Below are 17,079 nucleotides of genomic sequence, written 5' to 3'. Positions count from 1 at the left end.
GGGACATCATCACAATGCTATAACAAAAATGAACCCTGGTAAAGACACTTTTTGGATGAGTGAGATTTATATGGAATTCATCACTGAATAAAAAATCATTTTGAGGATGAGATTGCAAACAACTTATGTGGTTGATCATCATTTCCAATTCTCTCCAATATATATAGTAGTATGACTATTATTAAATTTGATTATTAAATAATAAATTAGTTTCTACCATTTTATCAAACGAATTAAATAGTTTTTTTAGTTTTAAAAATAAATAATTCGGCCTTTTATTTTTAAATTTACTTGTAACTTGATCTTTTTGCTTATTTATATTATTTTTCATTTTTTCTTGTTTTAAAAAAAATAGAAAAAGTAAAAATATAATAATATGTAAAGATAAATTAAAAAAGATATGTGTTGAAATAAAAAATATTAGATTAAACATAGTGAACAATATTAATGAATTAATTAAATTATTTTAAGACTAGAGATATTATTTATTTTATCTTGCAAGATCAATTTATAATTTACTCTTAATAAAATTGTTAGTAAACTTACTTAAAAATTATAATCCAAATATTCTTGAACAATACTACTATAAGATTCTAGTGACTATATATAGAGTTATCACACGCTCCTTAGGGTCATAAGAATTTGTGTTGAAATGAAATTATATATTTTTTTGTTTTATTTTGCATCATTAAGACTCATGATTTATGATGATTAGTGAAATATATGTATTTTTTTAAAAAATAAAAACAACTTACAAACAACTTTTTTTGAACATAAGTAATGAAATCTCGAGAAAAAGACATAAATCGTTAGCTTACAAGTAGTATAAGACATGATTTGGTGCTTAAAAAATACTTGAGGCATAAAGCCACTGCTGATTCAATTTAATGTGAAGATGGTGTTCATCTGGTGGCAAGCAAAAAAAAATAAAAATAAAAATAAATAAAGCTCAGCTAGTCCCGAATGATAAGAAGGCTGACTATTTATTATTTGGGCTAGGCCTAAACATCAAAGTGTGCAGAACAACCCCTTTGTTTAGGTCTAGTCTCAAATATAACCAAAAAGAAGAAGAAGAAGAGAAAATTGTCTCATATGAAAAAAGAAAAAAACAACATGGGATCAAGGTAAGTATAGAAAAAAAAAAGAAAAAAAACGAAGTAAAGGATACATTAAAGCTCTAATAAACACACATGTCACATCTTTGGAAAGATCTTATTGAGATGAATATAATGACACTAAGAAAGACCATCACCATTAGAGTTAGGAGTGAGACACACATGCCAACAAATTTCCCCTTTTTTTCCTCCATTTTAGTCATTGATTCCTCTAAACTCTACAATTCAATCTTTAAATTTTCTTGACTAATAACATGCAAAACAAAGGGAAAAAAACATTATGCGGTGTATGCTTGTGGTCGTTCAACTCTTAAATCTTGTGCTCTTCAGCCCAAGGGTACTTTCCAACACAAACACTTGCTTCAAACTAGATGTCCCAATCACCTTGGTACCAAATCCTCTTGTGCAAATTCCTAGGTAGTCCAACACTAGCACACACCACAATACAAAGTTACTATCTCCAAGAAAGTTAATATAACAACTCAAGGTAACTTAACCATAACATTTAGAAAAAAAAAATAACCACATATTTTTCTCTCTTTTAACATCTCATTCTCTTGGCTATACTTTCCTTTTCTTTTTATAATTTACTAATTTAACCATCAGAGAGTCTTCTAGTATGATAAGAGTTGTTTTTGTTAGAGAATATCGAATGACCTAGCCTAAACACTTCAACCAAAGACATAGCCCAAATATAATTTAAAGTTATTTAGGTGGAATTACTTTATTTACTTTGAACCAAAACTTTTAAAATAATGTATCATTTATGCTCATGTCAAAGTCATTATGAACTACAATTTCTCTTAGTTTCATAACATAATCACAAACTTAGATGATTAAAACTTAAATTTTAATATGGATTGTATTAAGTGAGAAAATACATAGGTCATAACTTTATAACTGGCATATAAAAAAGGACTCTATATATGAAAATCAAGACCCACTAAAGACGAGTTCAATTCCTGTCATTTGTTTAAAACCCTACTTGGATGCTTCATATCTCATACGACTTCACGATGACCCATTATCTTTCCTAATAAATGAAAGGTCTTTTTTTTTTTTTTATGTTGAGAGGAGGGAAAAAGTCTTATGTTAAAAAGAAATCATCACCTAGTATTATGATCACTAAGAAACCGTAACTGGTATTTAGAGTTCTAAGGTATGAGTCTGGTTATAATAGAGGGAAGATACTATCACCTTAAACCATCATATATGAGGTAAACTACATTACCAATATTGTCTTCAATTCCTAACAATTTATTATGCTAAATATATTAATGATTTATCTATATAAGTGATAATAATTCTACTTCAATAAGTTAAACCCTGAGTTGTTAGTTTAAACCTAACCCACCAACCTAATTGAGCTTGCCTGTGTAAATTATTTATCTGATTTGCTTTTTTATCATATAGCCTAAACCTTATGTAATAACCATTGTCCTTTAACACGATCAAAAGATTGATGTCTTATCCCAAGTGGAGGAGTGTCGAAGTAATAAATAACCCAACAAGACAGGGGTTGAACCACATGGAGGTGAACTATATAAAATTATAAACAACAAATGAATAGGAGTTGAAGATAAATTTTGAGATGTGATATTGATGTAAGGATTAAACAAGGATAAAACAAATGTCAAGGTTAGAGGATTCACTAATGGTATTTCAAATAAGTATAATATAAAAAATTTTTATTTCTCAACTGGAAACCACACATAAAAGAGGTTTCAATCGGATTATAAATTATTAACATAATTATATTAATTATCTTATTTGAGTAATGTCAATACTTGTAAATGTTATCAGGTATTCATGGTGATAACTTATGTTAACAACAAATCAAGTTCTTTTCATAGCACAGGTGTCGGTTATACCATACATTTAGCAATGAAATGATCAAGTATTTGTTGTACCAAGGTTTGTTCAACATAAATCTAGATTAACCATTTAACAAGTAAGGTATTAAGAGTGAATAAGATAACAAATACAAAACATATTAGTATCAAACATTAAAGTCCACGTTGAGTTTATATTATACTTATTCTTACACCATTAATATACCCCTTTCACCTTGACAAAATAAAATTAGCTAAACATTATGAAGAAGATAAATATAAATAAACAATATAAGAACATAAATATGATATAAGTTAACTAAGAATAGTAAAGGAAATGAAAAGTATAAACAAGAGATTAATAAAACTTGAACATTATAAAATATAAAGAGAGAGAGAGAGTGATCTTGATTTGAACACCAAGATGTCTAAATGTATCGCAAATACCTCCTTTTATAGGTTAAAATTCGAAACTTGGTTTGGATGACTAATTATTAAGTGGATGACCTCCTCTTGACTTGATGACGACCATTATCTTCTTGTCTGAATAAAATGTCATTGCTAATATCAGAATTTGAATAGATAGTCTTCATGAAAGTTCTGGGCATTTGTCTCAGCTTTCCAATAAAACAAGAATGAGCTTATATGGACTTCTAGAACTCAAGATATGGGCTGAACACTAAACAGTGTCTGGGCTGCAGGACAAATTCTGACTTCTTTTTTGTTGCTACAATTTGAACTTGAAAACGACCGTCTTGAATTTTAGACTCTTCATGAAAGTTTTAGGCCTATGTCTAAACTTGCCATCCATATAAACTAGACCTAAATCCATATTCTACAACTCCAGTTATGATCTAATAACCAAATGATATTCCAGTTTAAATTGAATCAACATCTTTTCTTAAAGCTTAGCCCTCTCTTTGTCTTTTCACTTTCAATAGTTAAACACATCAATCAATCCTTTAAATTGTAAGATGCACCTGCATTCAAAATGAGCATTTACCATAAATTAAAGATATCTTATGTTATCAGACTTGCTATTATAAAATATGTTTAAGTTAGGGAATTTAATGATACTTTAAGTGCAATATGATGATATAAAACCTTAATAAAAATGCACTTTTAAGTACTAATCATACCCCCCAACCAGCTTATTACTGGTTCCTAGTAATTAAAGTGTTAAAATAGAAAAACAATTTGTAAGATCCAAAAGCAAGGCATTCATCATTTAACTTCCATTAATCTATTCAGATAAACAAACTCTTATTCGATTTATATGTCTGCTCAATACCTCTTTACCAAGATATTAATAAACCTTCCTTTTGTGCTTAATAAATCAACACATAGTTATGGGGTTTTACTTGGAAGAAAATAAAATTTTGTTCTAATGTTTAAGGTTAACTTCATTGGGTTGAGATTATTATCTTTTTTTTTAAGTAATAATTTATAACACAATGTATCTTGAACCCATGTAGTGAGCTTTAGGCTAATGACTCCTATACCAGTTGGTCTTAGGGCATTAGGTGTTGAGACACTCCTTCGAGCTTAGTAACTCGGGTTACAGATACTAAAATGTAGATAGTGCAATGCTTGATTCCCTTAAGCTTTCTCCTCAACCTATGTAACAAGCAATGTGCCAATAGTTCTGAAACACCAATTCAGGCTTAATTGCTTAGGTTAGGGAGGCTACAAAACCAAACTTATCTACGTGTTTTTTTTATTTAATTACATTTATTATCATTTTTTTCTCTGTTTTTTTTTTACAAATTTTATATTATCCATTTCCCTTAGTTGTTACCTTTAACAAAAGAATATAATTAATGTAATGATTCAATGTGCAACCCACAAGCATATGTTAAAATATGTGTGTGAAAATGATGATTTATAAATATTTGTTAAATAAGTATATGAGCAGAATCAAGTGATAATAATACGAGAGTTTGTAAATTTGAATACTTCATGAGAAGTGTGCGACAGACCTTGTTATGAATATTGCAAATAATCATTGAAAAATATTTACCAAGATGCGTCTCAAGAGTCAATAAAATTCTCCCCTACTTTGCCATTCTAGTAACAACAGTTTTGTCAAATGGTTTTAATAATAACACAAGTAGTTAGTTTTTTTTTCAACTACTACCCTCCCCCCCAACCAAAATGAGACATTGTCCTCGATGTCCTAAGGTAGAAAGATAGAGTATAGAAGACATCACCTAAAATAGCGATTATTGACAAACCTAAAACACACTGAAGAAATAAAAAAACAAAAAATATTATGCTATTAATAAAACCAAAAGACACAAGTTCTTACAAACTAAGACTCAAATCCAATCTAAACTTTTTACGGCTTTCCTTGTTTGACTAGTCTATTCGACTCATAAAGGAATCAATTGTAGGGATGAAAGATTGTAGTTGATCAAGCAGTTGTTCAACAGTAGCAGCAAAGATTATGATTTGTCGTGCCGAAGATGTTAGAAAATTCTGTTCCATAGCATTATCAAGAAAAGACAACAAATTATCATAAAAACCATTAACATTGAGCAAACCTATAGGTTTTTGGTGAATGTTCAGTTGAGCCTAAGAGGAAATATGAAATATCTTTTCTAATATACCCAAACCACTTGGTAAGGCAATGAAAGCGTTAACATGATCAAACATTGCATTTATTTGTTTAGACATTGTGGGGACCTGTAGTTCCTTTCTAATTGTTTTTCCAATAATGTCCCCTTTGGCTAAAGCTTTTGGAACAATCCCCAAAACTTGATTGCCTCTTAAAAATGCAGCTGTTGACACACTCCCCATTAACCCAAGACTGCCTCCCCCATACACTAAATGAATCTTTCTCTTAGCTAGTACTCGACTAAGATGATTTGCTAATTTTAAAAACTCTTTTTTTCCCAAGGACTAGATCCACCAAAAACATAAATATTTCTTATTTGATGACTTGAGGAACCTGTCATTTCTACACACTTCTATATCTGTTGAATGTACGGGTTAAATAGAAATGAAGGGAAGGAAGAAAAGATTTTATAGAGGAGAAATTGAAAATGCAATCATACCACCTATATGTAGGCTAACTGGACTTTCTCCCTCTTTCTTGTTTTTTTTTTGGAAAAGCATATGTATGTACATGTAGTTATGTTTGTGGCTCATATTTTCCTTTGATTTTACATCCAAGAATGGTTTAAACGCCTTTTATAGGTCGGGAATAAGCTTCCCATTTAGTTTTCTTAAAAACAGGCAAACATGGTCTTTTTTATTCAGATTCCCAAGACTATGTTGAGCATGTTCTTCATGAAAATGGGGTCATAAATCATGAATTGTATGATGCACATCCCCATTAAGGTACGTCCCAAGAGTCAATAGAAGATTATCTAAGGACTCTTTATGTTTTGAAATAAATCCTAACTTTTGATAATTTTCACAGGTTTTGCAGAACGCATGTGTGTCCTTGAACATGGTGGACCAATAAAATCCATATTGTAAGATTATTGCAATCATCTTTGTTGACGAGAAATGACCCCCACATGCATTAGAATGACAAAATTTAATGACACTACTTAACTCATTGTCAAGAATGCATCTTTGATAAATTTAATTTGGATAATATTTGAATAAGTAAGGGTCATCCCAATAAAAGTTCGTCACTTCGTTCAAAAACTTTCTTTTGTCTTAGGTATCCAAATGAGCTGGCAAAAATTCTGAAGCAAGAAAATTGTTAATATTAGCATACTAAGGTATTGAAGCAACAAAAAGTGAAGATTCATCAGGAAAGTTATCATTAATTAGTGTGATGTCAGATGTTGAATCTATTATCAATTTTGACAAATGATCCACAACATTTTCGGTACCTTTCTTGTCCTCAATTTCTTCTTGTTTGAAAGTTTCAAAGATTTCAGAATTATGATTGACTTCCCTTTGTTTGGTCATGGCATAAGATTGACTTCCCTTTGTTTGGTCATGGCATAAGGAAATGGAAGTACTGGTGGGGAATCAGTCTTTTTTTTTTTTGCAATTTCAGGTTTAACCCTTTCCTTACCCTTAAAGATTGACTCTTCATTTTTCTCACAAGGTTCAAGAATGAGTTTTTCAATAACTTTACCACTGCGGAGAGTAATGACTGATTGGACTTGATCTATGTGTTAGCTTCCGGAGCTGTTTGCACTTGAATTGTATTGCTCTTTAGGATTTTATTGTGGTTGAGATAAAAACTTACCTTTCTCCTGAAAACTGAGAGTAGATGAGAATTTTGCAAGAGTATCTTTAAAATCTGTCATGCTTTAAGCAAGTTGAGTGTTGATTGTCTTTTGCTTTTCAATGAATGCATGCAATGTTTCCTCTAGATTTCTTCTAGGAGGGAGAGCATAAGAAAGTGCATAACCATGAGAATTTTAAAAATTATAATGTGCTTAAAATGGTGGTTGTGAAGTTTGTGCAAAATTATTACTACTCTTCCAATTGAAATTTGAGTGATTCCTCCAACCAGGGTTGTACGTTTGCGAGTATGGATTTTGATTTGGCATTCAAAAACTATTTAAAGCATAGGCTTGTTCATGAAGACATTCCTTGAAAGAAGGCAAAGTTGGACAATCATTGGATGAATGTTTATTAGTTTTATAGATTTGACATACAATTTCTTGAATAGACTTCAATTGACCACTCATTTTCAATTCTAGTGCCTCGACTTTTCTAGCTAAAGATGCAAATTTGGCTTGGAAGTCATGATCTTCCATAAGGTTGTACATACGTCCACTAGATGTATGAGGTTGAGTTTTACCTGGTGTTTCATAAGTACCTGTAGTGTCTCAATTCTGAGCATTTTCAGCTAACAAGTTCATATATTCCATTGCTTCATTAGAGTCTTTATCTTCAAAAGTTTCATTGCACATCAATTCCACCATTTGCCTATCTTTAGGTGTTAACCCTTCATAAAAGTGTGAAACTAATCTCCATGTTTCAAAATCATGATGAGGATAAGTATTAAGAAAGTCTTTATACATATCCCAACACTAGTAAAATGTTTCTCCTAGCTTTTGAGTGAATATGGTGATTTGTCTTTTGAAAGAATTTGTTCTATGAGATGCAAAAAAAACTTCTTCAAAAACTATTATTGCATTTCATCCCAAACACGAATGGATCCTGACCTAAGATTTTGTAACCATGTTTTAGCTTTATCTTTTAATAAAAGGAAAAAGCTTCAATCTGATAGTGTTCATGCTACAATTTAAGTCATTATAGGTGTTACATACTTCTTCAAATTCTCTTAAATGTAAGTATGGATTTTCTAGATCTAAGCCATGAAAAGTAGGTAAATTTGAATAATGACCGACTTAAAATTAAAGTGAGATGCATCAGGAAGGAAAACTATACATGATGGTGCACTTGTTCTTGTTGGATTCATGTCCTCTCTAAGTGTTCTAACTCAATTATTCTCATTATGAAGCGATTGATTATCCTCTTCGGCCATGTTTTTTGAAAATGATGAAGATTTCCTACAAAGTCTACCATTTAATGTGTGTGTCCAAACTCTCATGCAAGTGCAAAAGGAAAGAAAAAGAGAAAACAAAGAAAAAAAATTAGAAAAACAATAAAAATGAAAAGAAAAGAAAAATAAAATAAAATATATAATTTATAAAGTAACTTACCTCCCCGATAACGGCGCCAAAAACTTGACATGATTAAAAGATTGATGTCTTATCCCAAGTACAGGAGTGTCGAAATAATAAATAACCCGACAAGATCAAAGTCGAACCACAGGGAGGTGAACTATATAAAATTATAAACAACAAATGAAAAGGAGTTGAAGAGAACTTTTGAGATGTGATATTGATGTAAAGATTAAATAAAGATAAAATAAATGTCAAGATTAGAGGATCTACTAATGATATTTCAAATAAGTATAATATAAACTCCTTTTGTTTCTCAACTGGAAACCACACACAAAGGAGGTTTCAATCGGATTATAAATTATTAAAATGATTATATTAATTATCTTATTTGAGTAATGCCAATGCTTATAAATGTCGTCAGGTATTCATGGTGATAACTTATGTTAACAATAAATCAAGTTCTTTTTATAGCACAAGTGTCGGTTATACCATATAGTTGGCTATGAAATGATCAAGTATTTGTTGTACCAATGGTTGTTCAACACAAATTTAGATTAACCATTTAATAAGCAAGGTATTAAGAGTGAATAAGATAACAAATACAAAACATATTAGTATCAAACATTAAAGTCCATGTTAAGTTTATATTATATTTATTCTTACATCATTAGTGTACCATTTTCACCTTGACAAAATAAACTTAGCTAAACATTATGAAGAAGATAAACATAAATAAACAATATAAGAACATAAACATGATATCAGTTAACTAAGTATAGTAAAGGAAATGAAAAGCATAAATAAGAGATTAATAAAACTTGAACGTTATAAAATACAAAGAGAGAGAGTGATCTTGATCTAAATACCAAGATGTCTAAATATATGGCAAATACCTCATTTTATAGGTTAAAATTCGGAACTATTGGTTTGGATGACTAATTATTGAGTAGGTGGCCACCTCTTGACTTGGTGACAACCATTATTTTCTTATATGAATAACACGTCATTTCTAAGATCAGAATTTGAACAGATAGTCCTCATGAAAGTTCTGGGCATTTGTCTCAACTTTCCAAAAAAAATAAGAGTGAGCTTATTTGGACTTCTAGAACTTAAGATATGGGCTTAACACTAAACAGTATCTGGGTTGCAGAACAAATTCCGATTTTTTGTTGTTGTTGTTACAATTTGAACTTGAAAACGACCATTTTGAATCTTGAACTCTTCATGAAAGTTTTAGACCTATGTCTTAGTTTTCCATCCATATAAGCCAGATATAAATCCATGTTATATAACTCTAGTTATGATCAAATAACCAAATGATGTTCCGGTTTAAATTGAATCAACATCTCTTCTTTAAGCTTAGTCCTCTCTTTGTCTTTTCACTTTCAATAGTTAAACATATCAATCAATCCTTTAAATTATGAGATATGCCTGCATTCAAAATGAGAATTTACCATAAATTAAAGATATCTTATATTATCAGACTTGTTATTATAAAACATGCTTAAATTATGAAATTTAATGATACTTTAAGTACAATATGATGATATAAAACCTTAATAAAAATGTACTTTTAAGTACTAATCATTCTTTTATGTTCACTATAAGAAATTATTCTTAATCGACCATTTCTTAGCCATGAGGTTTCCTCTTAGTTGGACCATGTCTCTTAAAAGTGGTATTCATTAACATTTGCTCACTTTGCATTTTCCTTAATGACGGAGTTGTGCTCTACTACTATTAACTTTTCAAAAGGTCCATTAACTTGTTTTTCACAATGAATTCTTTCAAACAAAATTGCCCTTAGTTGTTATGGTTATGTTCATCTTTTCAGAACTCATTGAAAAACACATATACATCAACATCATCATCATGTATTATTTTACCCGTCACGACTTGTAATGAAATTCTTTATATCATTATTTGATTATTTCCATTGCCATTGGTTTCTTTAAACTGAATTACCCCTAACTGATCTGACCGAGTGCCTTATTACCATTATAAATTTCTCTAATTAGTTTGACAATCTATCTTTCAAAAGGCCTGTGCATATTACCCTAATTCAGAGTCTTTAAATTAAAATATTAATAGTCGATCTAACCATGCTTAACTTTCTAGTAGTTATCATGGGGTTCACATATTTGCCTTTAAGTTGATATGTCTGCTTTACTTTTAAGTAATCAATCATAACACGCATATGCTGATATCATTTTTGTCAAAAACTTTGTAAATTAAATCAATAATATTTTTTATTTGAAAATATATATTTTTTGTTTTGGAATCAAAACTTAAATTTCAAGGATTGTATCCATGTAAGACTAATTGTTGAAATGAAATCATGGAGATGTAAATTTGAAAGTATTTTCATGAATATTAAACTTATTTGGTAGAGAACCCAAAACACGTCATTTGATGTCAGGATGCAATTTTGGAGGTGTCTTATTAAATTGATTGGGGTTGTATAAAAGAGTGATTAATTCACAACTAGGCCATGAGTTTACTATCTTTTAGATGGTTATTTTCAAAAAAAAAAAGTTGCATTCTAAAAGTAGGTTTTTGGCTTTCACAAGAAGAGAAACTTGCTTCATGTCATGTGAAATTTATCCATTTATTATGCGACTTAGTGTCCTTAATAATATGTTGTACAGATAGGTCATGATTGGTATTTTTTAAGGCTAACACCTTCCAATGCAACCAAGTTGTTTTTTTTTTCTTTTATCACAATGGAATTTTAAAAGTATGTAATGTAGGTTATGGTTTGTTACTAACAAAAAAAAAAGATAAATAAAGATCAAATTGGTGTTTAAGGGCTTAAAGATATAGGATCACTTATTCCATATGGATATTTTTTAGGCTTGCCATCTTGAATTTGTCATTTTAATGATTAATCTCATTTCAATCTCGATTCTCCCAATTATATCGTATGCTTTATTGTTGATATTTTGTCTTCAATTTTGAACTTGACACCATCACAAACGACATTTTAAGGAGCCTTTTTTGAATTTTTATTTCTCTTTTTTTACTTGATCATTAAAAAAACTATTTTTTTGTTTGACAATCTTTTAGCTTTTTTTTTATAACAATTTTATCCCTTTTCATTCAAGAAATATTTAAGGCTCAAAGTGGAACATCAAGGGATGAAATTTTTGTTTGCAAAAAGATTATCAAAGATGTTCTTTCCTCATCTCAAACCTAAACTTGCCTATATAAACAAATGCTAGCCCTAAAGTCAATCACAATGAAGAAGTGACTTGAATGTACATTATTTATCATGTTATCCCCTCATTTTGCTTGGATATATTTTTATTATTTTAAGCAAGTTTTTTTTATAGAGATTTGCTAGGTATGAAAATGGTGTTTATAACTTAAATAAACACAAATAAGACATAGAAAGAAGGTGAGATCACCTTTAACATCAACATGACACTTTAAAGACCGACAAAAATATTTTTGTCATTATAGTTATCTAATCATAAAAATATAATGCTGAATGTTACTTTCATAAAAATATGTCTTGATTTTCAAACAATAGTAAGACATATAAAGAGCATAATTCATTTAAAGATAAAAATATATCTTGATTTTTAAACAATAATAAGACAGAGAAAGAACACGATTCATTTTAAAGATAAGGTTCATTTTTAATACACATGCAAAACAAAACCAAAATAAATGTGGTTATGGAGACCTTGTTTACAAAACTCAAATGACAAATCATGTTGACTATAGTATCTATCTTATCTTTTTATTAGGTCTTCCAAACATTTAAGGCTTTTATAGTCAGCTTATTTACACCCTAGAAGAGTGGTGTTGGCATAAAAAATATCTTAACTTTTTTTAAATGCAATTCATCTTGCCTCGATAAGTTAAAGGAGTTTGTCCTCGAAAGTATGATAATTATCAATGCTCTACCCAGTTGCAATAGAATGGTACCAATATGTTTGGTTAGTCTTGTACCACTTTATATATGGTGGTCAAAGTGGTTTTTGGTAAGCATGTATTATCTATCCGATATTGAGCAATCTCTTAAACATTTTTTTAAAAGGTAAGGGAAGGGGTGGTAAGGTTTTCCTGTTCTTTTATGGGTTTTCATACGAATACCTACCATTTTAAGTATGGTTATTTGTTTGACAAAAAACATTAATGGTTTTAAGGGAACTAGTTGGGAAGATTTAGGTTGACAACTATTGGGGTGTTGATTAGGGAATCGGTGAATGTTCGAAACATGATGTGGTGGGTTTTCTCTTACTAGTTTGACTTTCACCTATTATTCCATCGTTTTCTCAGGTGGTCATGGTTAGATTTTAGGTGATGAACCTCACCATTTTTCTTGAAACTTCCTCTTAAAGAATCCAAAATCTTCTTTTATTTTTATGGCATGTTCTATTCTTTCAGCCATCACACTATTAAATCTATAAAATGTTGGGCTAAATTGTAGACTAGGTACTCAAAATAGGGTGTTTGGAATATGCTGGAGAACAAGGTAATCATTTCTCTTTCAAGCAATAAAGGATAGATTTATGTTGCTACCTTACACCACCTTTAAGTATATTCTCAGATAAACTCTTTTCGATCCTTTTCCATGTTCAATAAGTTAGAAAAATCTAGTGCTACATCCATGTTGAATTTATATTGCCTTACATAAATATCCATAAAGTCTCTTCATTTTTTGATTTTGGTGTTGTCAACTCTCATGTACCAGCTTAGGGCGACACTATTTAAACACCTATAGAAGAAATGAATTATTAATATCTCATTGTATACAACTTTAGCCATTTTGTTGTTGCACAGTTAAAGGTAAGTCATTGGGCATTACACGCTACTGTACTTATGAAACTTGAGTGCCTTAAATTTCCCAAGGATGACCACATCATACATTAAGCATATCTCAACCATTTTTACCGGATCATAAACATCCATCTCTTTAATGACTTTAAGCCTCTATTTAATTACTGAGAGTTTCTCAAAATATACCTCTTTCATTACTTTGGTTTTTCAAATTTCATCAACTGTTAAGTCAATTATCAAGGTTGTTTGGATCGATGGTGCTGGTCATGTATTGGTAGTGAATAAAAACTTTAATGAAACACCATGGGCCTCAAGCTTTATGGGGCGAAGATGAATGGTGTACTTGGTGTTTGAGGTATAAGTATATTAGAAACATAATGTGTTTCTATGGGAATCTGATTATGGCTAGATGTCCCATCTCCTTCTAAGATTATATGTAATGCTTGCTTATATATGATAACAAGTTTTGCAATATCTCTTTTAAGGTTATCAGTCTGTTAAAGATAATTCATCTCCAACTATGCTCTCTTCTTATGTGCCATCTTTTGTTTCGTAAGCTTTATGTTGTAGATCTTAGGGGGTAGTTGGATTTTCAGGGGACCTATATTTTACCCGCATTCTTAACTTGGCATACATTTAATAAAAGATAAGTAGAACATTCAATGATGCATGCTAGATATTCAATATATAGTAGTGAAAGTATAAGGATACACTTTAAGAGAAGGTTCTAACCATTAAATGCATAGGGGTAATGATACACTCATATTATTCTATCTTTTAAGTACCTTATTCTTACTTTATTATACATGTTTAATGTTTTACAATAGTTCACTTAACTTGTTTTGTGTTTAACAGTGCTATGAAGACATAAAATGTAAAAATGAGCTAAATGAAGCATTTGGAATACAGTTTTAAGAAAGAGACTAGAAATAGAATATTAGGATGATTCATTAGAGTTAGAAGTGCAAATCCAACTTGAATAAGGAATTCTAATGAGATTAGGAGTGGTGAGAGCAAATATGCTAAACTAGACTATTGTGTAATCTTTGGACCATAATTGAAGCTACAAGTGAGATTTTTCTACGATTAAAGTTGGGATGAAAACTATAAATCTTAATATTCCAATCCGTATATGATATACCTAGTAACTCATTTATATGATACACAACATATATTTTTTTGGTTTTAAATATTGCTATTAATTAGTTTATGATGGATGTGTAAACCCCCAACTTGGAATTTATAAACTAGTATTAATATAGTAATCCTCAATAAAAAATGATAAATTAGAAGGAAAAATTATCGTGACTAAGGATGAAAATCCCTAGTAAATTAACTAAAATTTTGGATGAAATAAAGTAATAACTCGTTACGTAATCCATAAATATTTAAAAGAAAAGTTTTATGGATTAAGGTGAAAATATTTAGAAAAGTAGAACGGAAACCCGAATAGATTAATGTATAATTTAATGCATGAATAATGCTAATCATCGGTATGAACTCTACATTTAACCATGTCAATTTTAACCAGAAATGGAAAAGAAATTATGAGGAAAATTATTGTGATTAGGGGTGAATATCCTAAAATAGTGCTCTTAATTTAGGATGAGATGAGAATAAAACTAGGTATGAAAGATTATATAATTGAGGGTTTTACGGAAACTACTCTAACTAAAAATCAAACAAGTAGCGTTTTTGTAATTATCAAACAAATATCCCTCCTCTTTTCTTTATATGTTGGTTGTGACTCCAACATCAAATGAAAGAGAAAAAAATCATTTTTTTCCATTTTTTTTAAAAGAAAGAAAAACTGGCCAGAAGGAAAATGATGATACAAAATTTTAAAAACTAATATGTATGTTTAGGACAACCCAAATAGACTGCCTTGTCCATTTAAGATAAAAACTAACATGTATGTTTAGGACAACCCAAATAGACTACCTTGTCCATTTACGATAGATCAAATGGATTGACCTTATCCATTAACGAATAGAAAATCTGTTTGTTTGGACCATATCAAGACAAATAAAAAGTTACTTATTTTTAAGATAGGACCTAGCCCACTGCGTTGTCCGTTATGTTTTTGGACTCAACCCATTGGAACCCAATATTAGCACACACCATAATTCAGAGTTATGACTTTCAAGAAAGTCTATAGACATCATGCTTTTCTATGCTTATGCATGAACTATCACCATGATGTCTACTTTTCTCACTAATGACCATCTTCATCCAACTTTTTTGGCTAATCATCTATACACGCCAAACTTTCTACCAATAGAACAATAAAGCACAACAACCAACAACTCATCTTTTCAGGTTATTTGTAAGGAAAAACAATTATTTTCCATCATTACTTCACTTTTCATGAGATAAGCTCATGTGACCAAGGTGAATAAAATATAAATACTATGGGTGACTAGGTAAACAAATATATAAGTTCACTCAATAAAAATAACACAAGATTAAAAACCACAAAAACAATCACAACATACACTCTTTACACTCTTAATTCTTTTTTTCTTTTATGTACATCATTTCCCTCGTGCAGTTTACTAATTTAAGCATCAAAAGATTCTCTATTCTAATAGAAGACTCGTCCAAAGATGAAATCTAACTTCAAACCCAGATACTTTAGCCCAAGACATAGTAGCAGAAAACCCAAGTATAATAAGAACCTTTTATAACTTAATGAGATATGTTGAGAGTTATATTATTTACTTAACTCATGGTTCCTCCTTTTTGATTTTATCAAGCAAGTAAATAATTCCTGTCAAAATTAAAAGATTTGTGAGATATTATCTTTTCATGACGTAACTCTGAAGAAAACTATACTTGTGTCATTCTCATTCATGTCTGTTACATGCCATCACGATTAAAAGAGTGTTTGTTTCTGTGGCTACTTCTGCTTTTGAAGCAGACCAAAGAAATAAATCGTTTGGTTAATTACTAAATGTAATTTACTGTTTGTGGAATCTAGTATAATTGATGTTTAAAATGTAGGGTAACTGAAAGCAGCTTCAAGCTGCTTCTCCTTCTACTGTCTCCACTTTAACAATGGAGAGTGAATCAATTCACTCCACTATTCACGTGAATAATGGATAATATTTTCACTGTTCATGGCCGGACCGGGTCCGACTCAAACCTAAACACATTGGACCGGGTCCGACCTAGTAAAATAAAAAAATCTAATTTTTTTATTTTTAATTGTATTTTATTCGAAAAACTAGTGTTTAACATTATTCAATGACACTACATAGATTAGAAGGAGATCACATGATGACATATCATTTACAGAATCTGAATGCAATCTCAATTTTGTTTCTAATGATATTTACTTGATGTTGTTACATGCTCAGAAAATCATGAAAACTGTAGTCTTTGTCGGATGAATTTTGTACGTGATAGACTTGCAGATAGTTTAATAGAACAATAAAAAATACTTTATATAAAATATTGTTTATTTCATGATGTAAAAGTAGTTAAATGTACAATATTTAAATTAAAAACCATCAATATTAATATATATATCTTTTTTAATTATTTTATAACATCAATTTGAAAAACATTCTTAACCAAACACATTAAACTATTTTTTATTCAACCTCAATTTCAACCACACTTTTAACCAAATATATATAAATATCAAACCAACTTCAACCAAAAGTAATTTTTATAAAATAATTTTTTTCAAACAACAACTACAAAAGCTATTACAATACCAAGCACAATTAAAAA

Source organism: Populus nigra, chromosome 8 (assembly GCF_951802175.1).
Source record: "Populus nigra chromosome 8, ddPopNigr1.1, whole genome shotgun sequence".
Classification (NCBI taxonomy): domain Eukaryota; kingdom Viridiplantae; phylum Streptophyta; class Magnoliopsida; order Malpighiales; family Salicaceae; genus Populus; species Populus nigra.
The sequence above is the reverse complement of the archived record's forward strand: the minus strand, read 5'-3'. Positions refer to the sequence as shown.